At 38.4% G+C, this 17712-nt stretch overlaps 1 long non-coding RNA gene across 1 annotated transcript; it reads left to right on the top strand.

Annotated features, from left to right (window-relative positions):
• Positions 1-670: 670 nt before the first annotated feature.
• LOC139130050 (uncharacterized) lies at positions 671-4222 on the top strand. The gene is made up of 3 exons (XR_011551766.1): positions 671-1021; positions 1699-1777; positions 3677-4222. It is a non-coding gene; the product is annotated as an uncharacterized lncRNA (long non-coding RNA).
• The last annotated feature ends 13490 nt before the right edge of the window (positions 4223-17712 follow it).

The following is a 17712-nucleotide window of genomic DNA, read 5'->3' as shown; positions in this document are numbered from 1 at the left end:
CGAGGTGAATGAAAACTCAATGATGTTTACCATGGGAAAAATTACATGAATTAGGAACATAAAGTTTTTTCTTTGAAAAAAAAGTCATGTTTAATACCTTGTGTTTAATACTTATTATGAAAATACATTATAAATTCTTTTTGGTGCAAGAACATATTGCACTCATGCAACGTGTCAATGAATAACATTTGTACTTTTCAATGAGAAATTTCAAATAAAAAAAGGTTGACAGAGCATTTCCAGAAAACTCCCAGACAGGCTACATTGCAATGGTCATCATGAAAAAAGCTATGTACATACATATATAAACAATATAAAACAATAATGATAGCAAAGAACATTATTGTCAACCTTATCAATAGTCTACATACCAACATCAATATTCTCTGTTAATCTATTTCAGGTGGCAAGAAAGGCTATTTTTAATAAAAACATGCATTTTTAAGCAAGTTACCATGATACAGACTTCAAACTCTCAGTGTAGCTGTGGTACATATTAACTGTCATTAGAAAAATGCATAGGTGTATAATCACTGAAATTTGATACTGTACCTTTGAAAAATACTCAGCTTTTTTTTCAAATTTAAATTTTTATCGCCCTAGGTGTCCCTGTAGATTAAAATGGAATATGCCATCATGAAACGGTTGTTTGCGAATTCTTACTATTAATACTAAGCGGCGCGTCAGTAACTGGACCACAGCGTACATGGCCAAGAATTGTCCAGACTTCTCGTCTAAATCGACTGAAGGTTCAACCGCTGCCCAGTTCATAACATTCATGCCAGGGAGAACATGCCTTGTAGATCTCGTCGCGTGATAAATACGGGTTTCGGCGCCAGCCGACCAGTCATACATCGGAGCGATGCGATGGGGACGCCATTACATAATCTGAACCTCGACCGTCATGAATACGCTGTATGTGCAGGAAGTTTGACTACATCTTTCAGTGATTCCTCTGTCTGTCAGCTTTACCAAGTAATGCTTGTGAATGCACAAGCTGACGATCGAACCGTGAATCAAGGTAAATGTTATATTTGTTTACAAACCATTGTTTACAAATCCAAGCCCCTCTGATTGTGGAAAGAAGGCCACAGCCTGTATACAATATGGGGGGGGGGGGGGGGTATGTCAATATATTGACCATTAGCAAACCATTTTTATGACCAAACAGAACTTTGAAATGTGATCCATACTTTTATTACATTGTAGTAAGATCACTTGATTGCTTTTCTGAGCTGTAATGATGATTTGTAAATTATTACTTGTGTGACAGGAACAGTAGAGTTTGAGATAGAGAAGTAATCATTACATTATCAACTCTTTATTTACTGTATTTATTTTTACCATACAAACTGTCAGGTTTAAGCTTACATGATCCCAGGAGAGACAAACTGCCCAGTTATTATCATGATTTAGCAAAAACCTTCCCTAGGCAAAATTCACAAAAGAAGCCCATCCTTTCATTCTGAGTGCTGAGTATCACATTCCATAAATATTCCATAATTTTGAGCAGAACTTTGTCATTTCTCATACCATACATATACTTGTATACTGTAATTATTAATTTTATAGACAACAATCCAACTCCACTTTCTGTGATGTAATAAGGTGTAAACTATATCATTTGAGTGTTCAGAGAGGGACTGTGCTTTAGATCACTCTTCCAATATATGACTCCTGTAAAATTTTCTTTTCCAGGATTTCTACTCAGAGATGATGCATCAGAGACTTATTACGAAGGCCACCAGTACACCAGCCCTTCAGTAATCCTTAAAACGTAAGTGTGATCTTTTGACAAAGATAAAATTTGCCCAAAGTCCTCTTTCTTGCCAGGAATAAGGCTACATGTATATTCACAAACACTTCTGAAGGGGATGGGGGGGGGGGGGGGGGGGGGGGGTAGTGTTCTGCCAAACTTTTGCATCAGTTGGGTCTGAGGGCCAATGGAAGCTCAAAAAACGGTCACTGTTGAAAAAAGGGGGTCATTCGCAGACAATTATACACTTTATTACATGCCATACCCGTGTTGTTGTTTGCAAGTTCAAACTCGCACTCAAAGTTTCTGCGAGCACTGCGGTTTTATTGGTCCTACACAGTCGACATGGCAAGCAAGTGTACTCGTTCCGAAATTCATGTTGGCTCAGGTCATCGTATTCTGTTTATTATTATGCTTCATCCATACTTTGCAAGTCATTGAGTTCTTTTTTACATTGTAGTGGAGCCAGCTGAAATTGTGTAACCATTTTTCATAATAATGTTGAACATGCCTAAATGAAGGCTGAGTTTCCGATGAAAGCTGCTCAATGTTTTGAGACTGCACTGTTTTTCACTGATATGTTTCCAATGTGGATGGCTGTGATTTAGTAAGCATTTGATATTTGATATTTGACATGGTACAGTGAAATTGGTGTTGAAATGCGATAAAAAAATCATCAGGTTTGGTTTCCAACAAATTATATTATATATATTCCAAAATGTTTTCAATGTTTAAGAGTACCAAGGTTGTAAAAAATTGACACACTTCCTACCATCTGGTCATTGTACAGTATATCTCATGCAAAGATGGTCAATACACAGAGGCGGACCATTTTATCACCTGGGAGGGGGTGCTGGCAGATTTTGAAAAAAATTCCAAACAAATGTCAATAAAAAAATCAGCCAGAAAATGTTTGACAAAAAGAAAAGGTGGGAAAAAATTATGTACAATGGATCAGATAAAAAAGATAATGTACCTCATCAATTTTCCAGACATCCCATCCCCACCCCCTTATCAAATGGTCCATCCCTGATGTCTTTTTGCACTCAATTAACCATGCAGTGTATATCAGTTTTAAGATTTCAAGTTAGGAAAGGATTTGAAAGGAATAGTCAAGTTCACCACAGTTAAATTTCTTAACTTTATATCTCTTGTGTCATCATCCTTGTGTAATTGGTTAAGTTTGTAAGTTGCTCCAAATGTGGATTCACCAGTTGTACTGGAAGAAAACAATATTTACTTTTCCCTGTAGGGTTTCTGAGTTAATCATTGTATCTTGACGTCTCTCCATGTATCTGGTGTATGGGCAAAATATGAACATTGGTTGCATGTTATGTATTCAGTATTGTCAAATATTGTTCATAAAAATTAAAGAACATTTTGCTGTGTGGTTGTAAAGATAACATATTTGTCAATACATAAACTGCCTTGCAGATTGATTGTCTTAAAAAAAAGAGGAAACGAAACCAATCAAATTGATGTAACATATTCACCCTGAGTGCCTGTAGGCCTATATTTAAAGGGACATTATCGCTATTTTTTGATCTTTTTTCACCAATATTGTTGCAAACGAGCAGTTGTTGATGTTGTTTGATTTATTGAAAGATGTCTAAAAATGGTCGACCATTGACAACTTCCATCCAATTTTGCCTACACTGTGTAGAAAAACCTCGGGCCAGAGGTTTTAGGTTGGCCACTGTTAACCTCTTAATTCAGTGTTTTGTGGTGCTTTAGAGTGTGCAAAGGCTTAAGTAATATTTATGGCATCAGTTTCTTCAGCCAAGGCAACAGATTTGTTTTGTGTTATTTTTATAGCTCAAAATATTTTTACATCATTAAACAAGTGACAATCATCTGAACTTGTGTAAAATAATACCTGGAATTTGGACAGTAACGCAAATCCTCATTTTAACTTGACAGGAACTGGAATTTTAGCAGCAGTAAATGTTGGAAGACACTGTATCTACATGAACAGGAATCTTGAGAGGCTACACATTGTCTGCGACATTTTAGGTGCAGTGATGGACATTGAATCTGATGAATGAAGACCATCTTGTTAACCTGTTATCTGAGGTGTATAGCGAAGGGTGATTTTACTGATTAGATGAATTCTGCTGTCCATAATTTTACTGTTCATTCATCTGTCCACTGAATTTGGTATAACAGTGTTTAAGCTGTTTTGAATAATTTTCTTGTTTCTTTCTGTATGTCAGTGTTAAATGTGGAAATGAGCTTTATAGATCAAACAGTTTCAAGGTCACATTAGGATAGTCCTTGAGAGATTTAGGGTCACATCTTGATGGTTCCTGAAAGTTTCAAGGACTCATCTGGGTGGTCCATCTCAGTATTTGGTGTACAGGTAGATGCAGGGGTTGAGATGTGAATTTGTTCAAATGAACACATCAGTGTCAAAAATGTACAAATGAGGTAAGAAAAAGTGAAATCCTGCAAATGTGCAGGAGTGATGGCAGTAAGAAAAAGGCCAACTCCACTGATCTTGAGTCATTGCCTGTCATTGTTTATGAACTTTTACATATTAACAGACCTGCTGAAACCATAGACAGTAGAAGGGGGAGACCATCTATACTCAAACTAAGAGGGCTTGTTTCTGCTGTGCATGTTGCTAGAGTTGACCTCCAGTACCTAAAGTTTCAGACCTTAATTACTTTTGTCATTCTTGTTTTTCTGGTTTAAATATTTCTGTTGTTTTTCTGGTTGTACTGTGCAGAAATCATTGTCATAACATCAATGTAGAATTTCCTCCACTGAATAGATAGAAACAACATTTATTGTTGATCATTGGTAACCATACTCGTATATACCAATTCTGATCAAATTAGAGCGACACCGTATTATTGCGGTATTTTTCTTTAATTGTTAAGGAGAAAATATGTCTTTAATTTTACATACATTCACTTAAAAGTAATCAGTGATTGAACTGTTAAAGCTGTTCAATTATTAATCTTGAATGAAATTTTAATTTAGGTTATTTTCAACTACAGTACGTTGATGGATATAGCTTCTTATCTCACATGGCTTTATTAGGAGGCAGTTTAAAATCACATTTTGATTTCTTCACTATCAAATTTCAGAGTTAGATTCAAGCTTCTTTGTGAAGGCTTAAGAAACCTAAATGTAGGCATGAATGCATATGTGTCAGTATGTGTCTAATGGCAAGGACACATGAGTTCAGGTTTATTCTAGACTGATGATTTCATTGCAGTGGACATGCAGAGGAATGTAAATACTTGAATAACAGCATTAAACAAAGGTTATGAGTTGAAGTATTGATGATGTTCTTGTATTGTAATGAAATGTGACTCAGTATTTGTGAAATATGTTTTTACAGTCCTTTAAGAGTGCCATATGAAATATAATGGAACTCAGTTTGGTACCCTTATGTGATGTAATTTTTCAGATGACATTATAATTTATGGAAAATTTATTATTTCCTTATATTTTTTTTCAACTGATTTCCTTAAAAGGCCCTAAGTAGGTGTTCTTTTTATGTTTCAAGATGTGATTTGACATGACAAAGTTTGGTTGTAATTAGTTATCTTGTTAACAATACAATCATTTCAACATTGAATAAAAGTCCTGTTTAAACTTATATATCTTCAGATGGTTTTGTGATTAAAACCTCAGTTACAAGACATGGCCTGCAACTGACACACCCACCTCAGTTGCAAGACATGTCCTGCAACTGACACAGCCACCTCAGTTGCAAGACATGTCCTGCAACTGACACAGCCACCTCAGTTGCAAGACATGTCCTGCAACTGACACACCCACCTCAGTTGCAAGACATGTCCTTCAACTGACACACCCACCTCAGTTGCAAGACATGTCCTGCAACTGACACAGCCACCTCAGTTGCAAGACATGTCCTGCAACTGACACACCCACCTCAGTTGCAAGACATGTCCTGCAACTGACACACCCCACCTCAGTTGCAAGACATGTCTTGCAACTGACACACCCACCTGAGTTGCAAGACATGTCCTGCAACTGACACACCCACCTCAGTTGCAAGACATGTCATTCACTTAAAAGTAATCAGTGATTGAACTGTTAAAGCTGTTCAATTATTAATCTTGAATGAAATTTTAATTTAGGTTATTTTCAACTACATGTACGTTGATGGATATAGCTTCTTATCTCACATGGCTTTATTAGGAGGCAGTTTAAAATCACATTTTGATTTCTTCACTATCAAATTTCAGAGTTAGATTCAAGCTTCTTTGTGAAGGCTTAAGAAACCTAAATGTAGGCATGAATGCATATGTGTCAGTATGTGTCTAATGGCAAGGACACATGAGTTCAGGTTTATTCTAGACTGATGATTTCATTGCAGTGGACATGCAGAGGAATGTAAATACTTGAATAACAGCATTAACAAAAGGTTATGAGTTGAAGTATTGATGATGTTCTTGTATTGTAATGAAATGTGACTCAGTATTTGTGAAATATGTTTTTACAGTCCTTTACGTCAAAACTTGATCTTTTTACACAGTTTAAGAGTGCCATATGAAATATAATGGAACTCAGTTTGGTACCCTTATGTGATGTAATTTTTCAGATGACATTATAATTTATGGAAACTTTATTATTTCCTTATATTTTTTTTCAAACTGATTTCCTTGAAAGGCCCTAAGTAGGTGTTCTTTTATGTTTCAAGATGTGATTTGACATGACAAAGTTTGGTTGTAATTAGTTATCTTGTTAACAATACAATCATTTCAACATTGAATAAAAGTCCTGTTTAAACTTATATATCTTCAGATGGTTTTGTGATTAAAACCTCAGTTATAAGACATGGCCTGCAACTGACACACCCACCTCAGTTGCAAGACATGTCCTGCAACTGACACAGCCACCTCAGTTGCAAGACATGTCCTGCAACTGACACATCCACCTCAGTTGCAAGACATGTCCTGCAACTGACACACCCACCTCAGTTGCAAGACATGTCCTGCAACTGACACACCCACCTCAGTTGCAAGACATGTCCTGCAACTGACACACCCACCTCAGTTGCAAGACATGTCCTGCAACTGACACACCCACCTCAGTTGCAAGACATGTCCTGCAACTGACACACCCACCTCAGTTGCAAGACATGTCTTGCAACTGACACACCCACCTCAGTTGCAAGACATGTCCTGCAACTGACACACCCACCTCAGTTGCAAGACATGTCTTGCAACTGACACACCCACCTCAGTTGCAAGACATGTCCTACAACTAACACCTCACACCCCCTTCATCAGTACAGTTGCAGTTATTTTAGTCCCAGTTAGAATGTTGGTATTTTTTCAAACTTTTTCCAAGCACGAGCCAAATTTTTATATATTTTTTTAATTTGCTTCATTTTTTTGGAAATATATGAAATTAACATTTCTGAAATTATACCCCAATTATTTCCCCATAAATTGTGAATTCTGACGGAAGCTGATAGAAATGGTGCACGAATCTAAGGAGTTACCTATAAAAAAATTAAAAAGAATACTGTTTTGAAAAATATAAATATTTATCAAGGAAAAAGAAGAAGAAAAGCTACTTTTCGGAAATTGGAAAATACTTTTCGGGCTGTTAAACTAAATAAAACCGGCAAAATATTGATTGATGTTAGGTATATCGATGTCGCTTAATCGCGTTACCATGGAACATAATGTATCCGTGTTTATTACACAGTTTGTGACACACCCTGTTGTTACAGAGTGGTCACGTTTACACGCGTTGCGGCGTTTTCCTTAGCTTGCATTCTCTCTCTCTCCTCTCTCTCTCTCTCTCTCTCTCTCTCTCTCTCTCTCTCTCTCTGCAATTCGTAGCCATGTTTTTAACGTCGACAGGTCTGCACAAAGGTGCACCACAGGGATGAGACACGGAGACTGTGACACACGTAAACCGCACACCCACGTCAATTCAATTCAACTTTATTCATCCCTTAAGGGCAATTCAGATTGGCGGACAACATACAAAATATCACAATAAAACAACAAAACAAGACTAAAACTAAAAAATAGTGACAACACACAACTACCGTTCAGATACATCATTTAAAAACCGCACAGCGGTAGGAATAAAAGAATTCTTGAGCCGGTTTGTCTTGCAAACTGGACACTTAAAACGTCTTCCCGAAGGAAGCAGTTGGAATTCTGAATTTAAAATATGCTCTGATGAATTTAAAATGGAACGTGCTTTCCTCAGACACTGTTGCTTGTAAAATGACAAAATGTTCCTCTGTGGTGCGCCAATAATCTTTGAACTTAAAGTGACAATATTTTCTATGGAATTCTTGTGTTTTAAACTTAAATTCTGGAACCAGCAGATAAATGAGAAAGTTATGATACTTTCAATAAAAGACTTATAAAAGAGAGATAAAATTGTCTTGTTCACTGAAAAGGATTCCAATTTTCGTAAAAAATACATTCGTTGTTTCCCCTTCTTTAAAATCGCTTCAGAATTCGCATCCCACCTCAATTTATCATCAAAAATCGAGCCAAGATATGTGTAAATATGAACAATTTCAACTTCCTGATCATGAATAATGCTCTTCACAGGTTTGTGTTTTTGTCTCCTGAAGTCAAAAACGATTTCCTTGGTTTTGACTACGTTCAGATTAAGGTATGAATTGTCACACCAATTAACAAATTCGTCTAGGACGGGACCATGTTTTTCATCAGGCCCTACAAGAAGCGAGAGGAGAGCCGAGTCATCTGCAAATTTTACAATGTGGCGACCTTCATAGTTACTTCTACAGTCATCTGTATAGAGGATATAGAGCAGAGGAGACAAAACACAACCCTGTGGAGAACCGGTAGATGTTTGTAAAGAATCAGACAGCCGGCCATTAACAAGCACACGCTGAGATCTGTTAGTTAGAAATTCAATAACCCATAATATCAACTGAATGAATGACCTGTTGCATCATCTTGACTTTAAATCGACCGCACCTAGCGACTGCGACTGGGTAAAGCAGTACATGGAAAGTACAAGCGGAACCGTAAAAAGATACGCTGTTAAAATTTTACACATGTAAAACAATGCCAGATTTTATTTTAACGGAAGCCATATTACGATCAAGTCACGTGCCTGAATGTCAAAGAAAGATATATCTCTAAAGTTTACTAATCGGTATAACATCAACGGCTAACCAGTAAATATATCAGCTCAGGACTCGAAAACGGACGGATCTTATGTATGAACACTGCGAATTATGCGCGCTCACAGGAGAAATGTGAGTAATTATTCAATGAAAGAAATTCCAAACTTTGAATTTCTTCCAGATTTTGTGAACCCAGCCCGGAGACTAGAGACTCGTAACTATCTTACTAGATAACTGATCTTTATGTTGTCTTCTTAACATTTTCCCACTCCCCTCTGCTCATCTTTTGCCTCGATCTTCCAAACTCTCACACAAATAATGAGTTGTAGTGTCCATACAAGGAAACATAGCTGAGTGTTTCCGTCTCCCTCCAATGGTATAAAATTATTTTGCAACAAGTTGCGCAAGCAAACGAAAACGCCGCAGGCCGACAACTGCTTTCTGCAAACACCGCTCCGTAACAACAAGGCCTGTCACAAACTGTGTAGTGCACACGGATACATCCTGCTCCATGCAACGCGATCATGCGACGTCGATACACCGGTAATTAATATTTTTGCCGGGTTATTTTTATTCACATGTGTATGAAAGGCTGGAAGAAAGATTTCGCTTCGGTGCGTATCATAATGTTGTTCGGGCTAAATAAATAGCAACATTTCATTTTCCGCCAAGATGCGTATTCCAATTAGGCTTACCTACGGGAGATTATATCGTGAACAAACACGGATTTGGCAAGTCACTACTTTCTCTTGAAACGGTTACACGTAAGCTCATGTTAAAGTGTGGCTGGGTACGTTACTGGCCTGGCATTTTTCCCTTTGTTTTAGCCGGGTGTGGTCGATGAAAATAATTAAAACTATGGAAGGGGGATATTAAGTGACTGATTTAGAAAACAAGACCTGTCAAGCTTGAAAGTCAGTACTGAGAGAACGACTTGACTCCTTTCTTCCTACGGGTAAGATGTTGCTGCGAGTTGGATATTGCAATAATTGCTTAATTGGAATGTTACGTTCATACTTAATTGTAATTGTAATTGTAAATAAAAGTAGCGTGAAGAAAGCGAGAGGACAACACTAGTGAGGAAACGTCCTATTGTTAAGATGAAAGACTGAATTTCGTGACAATTATTTCCACAATAAGGATGGAGTGACACAGTCGTGTACTTTCTACGGGTAATTATGTATTCATGGTTTTTTATGATTAATTACACAACGTTGCCTTATTGCTACATTGCCATTACCTCACAATATGCGAGTATTTTCACATGATGATTCACATTAATGTCACACGGTAGCTCAGGCCAAACCTTTCCAGATTACCATAACGGGATTATTGATTTTTACAGCAGAAACGAAACCTCTCTGAAATGGTTTTGATGCAGTAGCGGACTACCAACTTCGTCAAGTAAAAGGTCAAGGTCAACGGTGAATAAAATGCGTCATGCATGCAGTGTTTGCAGCCTACAAAGCAAAATTGACAAACTTAAAAATACTTCATTAAGCATTTGCCTTAATTTTGTTTAAACATTGCTTAAAGGTATACAGTCACCTGTAATCTAAATATGCCCATATATCAAAGGGCGTTCTTCGGTATTCAAAATGCCCGCTGTTTTAAAAAGCGGCCACCCGCTTAATATATGTGATTAAAATCACAGATTTTCTCTTTCCATGGTAACTTTGGCAAAATTTGAACAGGTGTTAGTTTAAAGCTCTTTAAATCATCATGTCGTCAATACCGCTTCGTAGGCGAAGAGCGCAAGGGCCGCCATTTGTATACTTTTACTTTCATGTATTTCGTCAATACTCAAAACTGATGACGTTTACTGTCCACATCTCGACAATTATCGTTAAATTTCTCGGTCGATATTATACGCGAAACATCAACAGGATTAATGACTAGCGTGAATGGTAATGTTTCGCATGAGGTTCTTGAAGTAGAACACTGAATATCGATGCACAATATGAAATCTCTAGAAAAATAAATATAATGAAGATTCAGGCTATCGATGCAATGAGTTTAGGTCCCTTTCTCCTATTTCTGCCGTTGGGTGCGCTTTGTTCTTCACCAGCGCACAGGCAGCGGCAGATTATTGGCAAGGAACAAACTATCGCTACAATACCTTTAAGTAAAATTTGTTCAGAGCTGTATCCAAAATCATTCATTCTTTACATTATGTATCGGATGTGGAGACTTCTAAGTTGTGCATTTTCTAGAAGTGGAAGTGATCGGTCGGGGAGCACACTATAAGTCGTCACCGTTGCTGTAATAAAGATGTAAAAGAGGTGCTTACAATCAACAACTTGTTGTGTCAGCTTCAGTTTCTTTAAGCATTAGGGAGCGTTCAGTTAGTATGGCTAGGGATAGGCCCGCAAAAATAAATTCTTTTTGTGCATCAGTTAAAATAAGTTAACTCCCACTCATTACTAGAAAAATTGATGATCCGCCTTTTAAGCCTTAAGACGACAACTTTTTCTTGACACCCCCCCCCCCTCCGCACATGACTTGAGGAAATATTGATTCAAGTTTGAATGATAACACTGACCATTACCGGTACATAGATACGCTATGACATCATGGAATAGAGACCTTTTTTGCAAGATCCTGCTCTTCTTCCAGAATTTGTTGACTCTGTATACTGTGTCTCAGAAGGTGGAAAAAGTTCTCCATCACTTGTTCTGCTGCCAATTTCATGGATTACAACATCATCACCCTCTTCCTCGGCAAAAAGGTCAGAGTCTGATGTGTCACTGTCACTACGCCATAATGCTACATCCAGGGTACTTTACTATAGTATTTTATGTTTATTTATTTTAAGAGTTATAATACGAACAGGTATATTTATATATTTCTTCCTTTCCTTATTGCTAATTGGAATAAACCAACGTCATTGAAATTTTGCGTTTGTATTCCAACCTTATATTTATCTACATAAGTTTTGTACACCTCCTTCCTTAAAATTGGTCAGGTAGTATCAACAGCTGTGTTATGCAACAGCATCAGGGGGCCTTTCGATGTAAGCCAGGTTTCAGTTTAACATGCTGGTTGCACCTACTCATTGCCCAACCTCGGTTAAAGGCGGATGAGAATTGTTCGTTGCCCTCAGCGTGCTCAATTTACAAGAAGACAAGGCTGTACCAAGGCAAGATCTATATTTAACAGATAATAAGTATACTTTTATTCAGATTTACAGTGAAATGACTTCAGAGAATGAAATCATGCAGAGAATCGTTCTTATTTCCCGGACTATTTGTGTACACTGAAACTGCCTTTTGACTGGAGGGATACTTACCCCCCCCCTCCTCTGTGCTGTTTGAAAATTACATGATCCTCCCTTTGCAATTTTCAAATTTAAAGTGACCCCGGTATTTTGTCGGCCCAACCCCGGCCGTAATAACTGAAGGCGCCCTTAGAATCCGAGACTGCTACCTCATTGCTAAGTTTGTCTTGGCATTCTCTCTCTCTCTCTCTCTCTCTCTCTCTCTCTCTCTCTCTCTCTCTCTCTCTCTCTCTCTCTCTCTCTCTCTCTCTCTCTCTCTCTCTCCATGTGTTTTACACCTTATGGAGGTAATTCTCGCATATGGTATCATGTGTCATTGCTACCAAAATTGTCGATTACGTGTCGCTTTTTACCTTGACTGCTTCGTACACTTTTGGCCATGGTTTCCTAAAACTACACGTTAACACACATCTCTGGCAAATTATAAAACTAGGACGGTATGGCCACAGTTTCATCGATAATAAAAATGACCCAAAATGTGCAATTTGTAAGATACTGACTGCATTCTGCTTTCTTAACTCTGTGACTTCGATGTTGTTCAGCGGTATTATTGAATGAACCAGAAACTTGAAACGATGACATTGCTAAAAGGTCAATTAGTGTTTGGGTAGTTTACGTCGAAAACAATTCGCGAGAACTATGCCTGGTATTTAGGTCTTTCGCGCCAAGCCAAACCTTTGCTCAAGCTTTTCTTATGGAAGTGTTCAACTTTTCTTTTTCTTAGTCAAGAATGGATATCAGGGGTGAAGTCACCTAAGGTTGCAAATATTGGTACTAGAGAAACACATTTCCCAATTTTCACCGGTATTTAAAAATGAATGTAATCCCCGCCTTAGTCTGTATGGGAAAATTTCCTACGTTCACAAGTTGAAACTAAGCCGGTGTAAACTTTATTTACCCCGTAAGCTTCAAAACGATCCCCGATAATTGGTAGGCCAATCTTATATTGTAAAAAGTTTCAGAGTCAGAATATCTTACTCCGAGGCGAATTGTACATTCAAGGCAAACGTAGCAGACGTGAGGTCGCAGGCTCTTGTCATCATGACGCCCGATCATAATATCCGCGTGACCTACAACTCGGCATACTATACATGTTGGCACTTACCGTTTGACCTATTCGGAAGCTACCATATCAGGCTAATTAGCTTAAATCTAATAAGCAACTTTAATGGAAGACTTAACCCTCTGCCCTTCATCCAATCCAAACTAGTCAGAGTATTCGAACACGGTCACTTCACACGTATTTCTAATGATGGTTAATGATATGGCTGCAGTTTTACAATCATTGCCAACAAGTCCAAACTTCACGGATCTCAATCGATAAAGTAATATGACCTGTGTCCTTACCTAACTCACTCAGTAGGAGAACAGACAGTTGAAATAAAACCAGTATCTTGGAGCCTATGCCTCGTGCAATAAATGGAAGTATGTGAACGAAGCAAGGCCATTGGCATGACTGATTAAGTGATTAACTAAAGGGGCGCGAGTGACAATTGATTTCTTTGCGGGAATCCTTTCACAGTCAAAGGTGCTATTTTATGAATTAACCTAACACGATACCAACGGAAACTGCTTCCGTGTTTCAGTATATATTGCAGTTTACACCGTTTTCTCCGACAGTATTTCTTTAAAATTTGCAATTTTATTAATTTGCATTAAGTGATTAGTGACATGAAACTGTAAAATGTATTAGAATGTGACGATTATTTGCTACATAATTACCAGTAGCGAACTAGTCGAATTTGAAACGGACATTATAATGACAAAGAAAGGCAAATTATACTCTGTCTAGTAACTATACGAATTGTTAATGGGCATGAAACTGTACAATACGTCTAATTAAATTGTGATGAGCAATATATTTACAGTTTCATCAAATTTAATGCAATCGCCTTTGAAACCATGAAGACTGGAAGAATGGCGAGGGTGAACTATCACTGTGGCGTTAAATGGTACCAATAGGATTTTTGGTATAGTTACGTTGTCGGACCGGGCTTGTTGTCAGGGTATTTTAATGCGTTTTAAGTACTGTGTACAAGAGAATCGAAGAAGTGCGGTCAATGGAACACATTGAAATCAGGGTTATGTACACACCTGGGTAAATAAAGTACTATAAGTGTAATTACAACAGTCCAACATTGAAATGCGACTATGGATCGACAGCAAAGTTCAAATCACGTTTTCTCTACTTGTCCCTCATATCATAGTTTGGTCAATTCATGTCAAAAATTTTAGCACTTCAAAAATACAAGAATCGTATGATAAGAAGTATTCAATGAAGAACAAAGCGTTTAGTAGCAATATAACAGTAGATAGTACCACAGTATACAAACCTGGGTCGTTCTCAGTGGATGTCAAAGCATTAATTCTTGGGCTTGAATTGATGGCATCTTAAGTGTAAAAGCGCGAGCAGAAGAGTGGGTGTTAGTGATGAAATCGAGCTTGGCCAGTGGGAGAACTCGGCCAGTTGCGAGCAATAGGAGAATACGTAGTGATAATAATGTAATATTATTTAAGGTAGTGACGTATCGTACTGGCACTTTAGGATTTTTTCCTTGGAAAGCACCTTAGTCTAACACCTTCAATAGTGCATAGCAAAGAAACACACACACAAAAGTACCAAAGGCATATAAAGGATCGGCAATACCAGACACGGATTTGAAGGATATTATCAAGGTTTGTCAATGCACAAAATTCAACCGGAAATCTTGGACTAAAACTTGAGCACAATTAATGTAATTTGTATGTTGTATATTAAAGCGCGGTGGTCGTCAAACTGCGCATGCTCCTGAGGGGGGTCTCCCCTTGTGACAACATATCAGAGAATGCCGCATGAGGTTACGGGGTGATTATTATGTTTGCGATATTGCCGCTGATATGGCTGTTGATTTGTCACAAGCATACCAACTTACCAAATCTAACACGCAATAAAAGGTCAATTAATCTAAGTTAAATATCTGCTGAATGTTGAACAGTAATTACACGCTGGATTGAGAGATCACATTTGATCATGATTTTCTTGAATCAGTTGAATGGGGCTTGCTCGAGCCATGGAGCTAAACCCGTACGCGTGTATATGCCAACAGACTATCAATGACCGGGCTCTGGTCTACGACATCACTAGCAAGGACGAGAACTTTCATTTCAAGAAGCCCAACAGGAGTACATTTAACAAAAATGCAAGCTACAGAAATCTACAGCTCGCAGAGCAATGCCCGCTGCAGCAAGAAACATCTGTTCCGTGGTCTGCATGAACGTCGGTGTCAAGAGAACCGGGTATATGGCGCGCTACACTCGGCTGTGGAGAATCCAACTCCACTACGAAGTTTACCCCGTTGGGGGTGCAAACGAGAATTCCGAGTACAGGTATCAAGTCAAGCGAAGGACCTTTCATAGGTCTTCTTGTTATGTAGGGGTTATCTCATTTGAAAGAGGATTCATACCTACCCGGCAATCAGGAGATACAACAACGAAGTTTGCGTAGCACCGGTAGGCCTACACTAGCTAGCCGTTGGATCTCTGCCATGACCGTGCACAGGATCTCTCAATACGTCCTTATGTGTAGCCGTGCAATTATCCTGCCAAATGCCGCGAAAACCCGCTCGTTTTGTCTATTGTGTCCTGTCATTTGACTATTTCTTGCCACGTATTACTAGAAGAAGTAAGAAATGGTGATCGATAGTGGGTGGTGGGCAAAGTCGTCGCGGGGCCGGTACATTAGCTGGTTGTGGGACCGGATTCTCTCATATATCCGTGTACGTCAACGCGGTGACCTTCTCCCTTATCGAAGCAACAGCATCTCCCGTGTCCTGCTCTGGCTTGCCGATCATGGTCTTCAGTGAATTTTTGTGGTAGGCATTGTGCTTTGCTGGTCTCTCTCTCTCTCTCTCTCTCTCTCTCTCTCTCTCTCTCTCTCTCTCTCTCTCTCTCTCTCTCTATATATATATATACATACATTATATATATAAATTATACAATGTTGATCATTTAAGTGATGTATTTTTACTGTGCTATACATAGCATTGTGTACAACCAGCGTGACCGCGCGCGATCAAACCCATTTGTTCACTGTGACTGCATGCAGTAAACTCAGCGACATAATGTGCAGAGTGTCTCAATGTTCGTAGCCTTACATGAGTTTATAGATAGAAATACACCACTGAAGTTCGTTTCCGATCTTAATATTTTACTATTGCATGATATTGAGTCTTACAAAGGCGTTAACAAAGTGAGGGACCACTCCCATCTCACTCCGATTGAAGTTGAGAAGACTTATGTTTACAAACATTTATGTTTATCAACAAAAAAATCGCGCACGCGCAGCGCGACGACCACTGCGCTTTAAAAGGGAACTCAAAGATTTTAATTTATCGCCTGAGACTTTACATTCGGGACAATGGAGATTCATTGCGCCCGGTTCTATGAGAGTTGAATCATCAACATGTCTTGTGGAAACTGTTCTTCTAGACAAGATGACCTGGCAATATTCTACGTTAGCTAAAGGTCGTCACGTCAATCAAAAGTCAGAAATTTGACAGGTAATCCTAATATTATCAGCACAATTTGCATACGGAAGCACGCTATATCGTGACAACGGATGACTCAGCGTTGACATTTCTGTAGCGCAGTCGTTAATCTCTTTCTGTCCTTTGATGACTGTGTTGGTATAAGTTTTCTATGTAGATAAACCACTTTGAGAACATGAATCATCGAATGGGTTCGTATCTACAAAATTACAGAAGCAGTGAATTGACTCACGGCCGGTACTCAGTTTCGCTTCAATTCTATACCAATGCATCTCGTGACAACGTCTTAACAGCTGCAAATTTAAAGGACATGTTACTTTGAGCAAAGGCAGTAGATCTGGCCCCTCCACTGAATTTGTTTTGAGCAATGGCAAACGGTTTCAATGTAGTACGACATTTCGTCAAGTGTTTTAGTGACGCCAAAGTAAGTACCCGTACTTGGTGCCACTTAGATTTGGCCTTGCCTTTCCTTCCTTTATAAAATTGAAATAAGATTGAAAATTATAAGATTAAGATTATATAAGACTACAAGATTATAAGATTGAAAATGAAAAATTCTCTCCGGAAACTCAATACCAGAGAGCATCACGTTATATAATTACATGTAAAATTCATTTGATCCAACCAAGTCCAAAATTGTTTCTAACTCAAATTAGTAACCATGCATTAAAAAGTTGACATTATCAAAACAGGTTGCGCCTTTTTACACATAAGTCAAACTTGAAGATGAAATGTGGCCACGTCGTGTCCTGCCGAGCCTGGCATTTGATGGAACAATTAACATGTGAATAGCATACAAACATGATAATCTCATATACGTGCGATATTTGAATAAATGCTCCTATCGACCTAATTTTTGGATGACCAGTATATCTCCCTCCCCTATAGGGCTGCAGCTAACGATCACGTGATGTATGTGAGATTCAGAGACGCCCATAGACTGACGTAGACAGAGTCTCAGTGCAGACTCGTTGATCAAAGTTGCCACAGTTTGCGAACTGTGCAGAGAGAGAGAAAAGTTGTTAACCTGTCAGTCTCTTCAGAC

This window comes from Ptychodera flava, chromosome 3, assembly GCF_041260155.1.
Source record: "Ptychodera flava strain L36383 chromosome 3, AS_Pfla_20210202, whole genome shotgun sequence".
NCBI classification, from domain to species: Eukaryota; Metazoa; Hemichordata; class Enteropneusta; family Ptychoderidae; genus Ptychodera; species Ptychodera flava.
Note: the sequence above shows the minus strand (reverse complement) of the source record. Positions and strands in the feature narration are given on the sequence as shown.